The sequence below is a fragment of the Engraulis encrasicolus genome, chromosome 20 (genome assembly GCF_034702125.1).
Source record: "Engraulis encrasicolus isolate BLACKSEA-1 chromosome 20, IST_EnEncr_1.0, whole genome shotgun sequence".
NCBI classification, from domain to species: domain Eukaryota; kingdom Metazoa; phylum Chordata; class Actinopteri; order Clupeiformes; family Engraulidae; genus Engraulis; species Engraulis encrasicolus.
This window is the reverse complement of record NC_085876.1, coordinates 50940747-50942916: the sequence shown is the minus strand read 5'-3', so window position 1 is coordinate 50942916 and position 2170 is coordinate 50940747. Positions and strand designations below refer to the sequence as shown.

The window sequence follows — 2170 nt, the reverse complement described above, 5'->3', positions numbered from 1 at the left end:
GGAGTCGTGTGGTACGGTATGGTAAGTACGCTAAGCCAAGAGGAACACTTTGAACCAGACGAATGAAGAGCGAGTGTGGTACGGTATGGTACTGTAAGTACGGAAACCCAAGTGGAGCACTTTGAACGAGACAAATGACAAGAGAGTTTTTAAAAAAACGTATCTGCAGTATTGTATTGTAGAGCACGAGTGTGCCTGATTGTCTTTGCCAGTTATCTGCTTGCGTGTGTGTGTTTGCGTATGTGTGTTTGTTTGTTTCTTTTTGTTTTTTTGTTTGTTTATTTCATAAACTACAATAAAACACGAGTTAATTGCTTATCCATTATGAGTTGACACTGTGTGTATTTGAGTCTGTGAGGTTACGCCTGTGAAAGGCGCTCTTGTGCTTCACCGTAACACCAGTGTGTTGAGTTGGCTGTGTGTGTGTGTGTGTGTGTATATATACACCGGTTGGCTGGTTTCATGCACACCCAATGCCCTGACGACGTGAGTAGAGATTGTTAGGTAGAGTCAAAGAGAGTAGATTAGAGTAAGATACCTCAAGCCTGTGCATTTTCCTGGACCCATGTGATGTCATGTGAGCGCCCCTTTAGGAGACCTTTAGCCAAGCCATGCCCTCCTAGTGACATAGTAGCAACATCTTTAGCGTTGCTACTAGTCAGGTCAAGAGCAATGCAAGTACTTTCTGAGCTCCCGAAAAATCGGAAACTCTTCCCACTTTGTCGGGAAGCAAACAACCATTCGCAAACCAAGGGAGGCGGGTCAACAATGCTGTTACGGAAATGCTAATTGTTATGCTCTTGGTCAGACCAAGTCTCGAAGAGATTTGAAAGTCGATGATAATCAGGTTAGGAGACCTTTGGAGGCTTTAGGTTGAGAATAAATGGAGTTCCCTTGGCACTGTAGATGGCGGCAGCGAGCGCGCTTCTTATGCAAGCCACCACCAAATACAACATAGAGAGAAGAAGAACAACGCCCCCTTAGGAGACCAAACTTGACTTGAGTCCTCTTTCGCTAATCTACTCTCTTGGGTTGAGTGTATTGAGGCTAGTGAGTACTACAGGTCTTGGGTTGTATTGAGTGTATTGAGTGTATTGAGTACTATCGAGAGGTAATCTGCTGTTGCAGCTGCTGTGCTGCCTGGTCCACCCAATTCACAGATGCAGTGGCGAGCCACGGCCACTAGAGGGGGGCCCCGCCTCACCTCTGCTGTCAGGTCAGGGCAGTCAGAATGCTGGGCGGAGCTATAGCCTGAACAACGTGATGTCACAATGGTGGGCGGGCGGGGGGCCATGTGTTGTGGCCAGTTGTATAGCCTGCTCACAACATACAAGTTAACCTGTGGATGCCAGACAACTATTTCTATGGTAAGTAACTGTGAGGTGAGGTGAGGTGTGGTGTGGTGAGAACACACGCGCGCACACACACACACACACACACACACACAAAAACATACGAAAGAAAACAAAAGAAAAGAAAAGAAATACATCTCTATTCACGTGTACCCGCATTGTGAGGCTCTGTTGAGAAAGAGGAAATAAAGACAACAACAACAACAACAAACGAAAGAAAGAAAAAAAAGAAAGACGAAATGAAATGAAACAAAATGAAAGGCTACTTCTCCTTGAATGAACATCTACGGAATGACATCAACTCCTCAGTAGTGCCCACAAGAGTTCAAAGTTCAAAAGTTCAAAGTTCAACGAGTCCAGGGAGACAGACTTCCCTGCATCATCATCATCCTTCTCCTCTTCATCCTCCTCCTCCTCTCCTCCTCTTCTTCTTCCTCTCCTCCTCCCACGCCGCCTTTTCCTCCTGGCAGTGGACAGGTCTGTGTGTGTGCATGTGTGTGTGTGTGTGTGTGTGTCTGTGTGTGTGCGTGTGTCAAACATTGCTCAAGGAGGTATGTGCTGTGCTGTACTGTACTGTACTGGACTGAACGTGTCTATAAATGAATGACAGAGTCAATGAGAGAGAGAACGTACTGTGTGTGTGTGTGTGTGTGTGTGTGTGTGTGTGTGTGTGTGTGTGTGTGTGTGTGTGTGTGTGTGTGTGTGTGTGTGTGTGTACTGGATGTGTGTTTGTGTGCAGGTGCTGTGCATGTGTGTGCGCGCACGTGTGCGTGTATATGTGTGTGTGCATGTGCATCTGTTTGCACGTTTGTATGCAT

At 46.4% G+C, this 2170-nt stretch overlaps 1 protein-coding gene across 4 annotated transcripts in view; it reads right to left on the bottom strand.

Annotated features, from left to right (window-relative positions):
* Positions 1-1471: 1471 nt before the first annotated feature.
* Positions 1472-2170, bottom strand: part of thrb (thyroid hormone receptor beta) — a 206008-nt gene continuing 205309 nt past the window's right edge. For all 4 annotated transcript variants that reach the window (XM_063186085.1, XM_063186086.1, XM_063186083.1 and 1 more), the window contains one exon: positions 1472-2170. This exon is cut by the window's right edge and continues 987 nt beyond it. The gene's annotated coding sequence lies outside the window, so the exon portion shown is untranslated.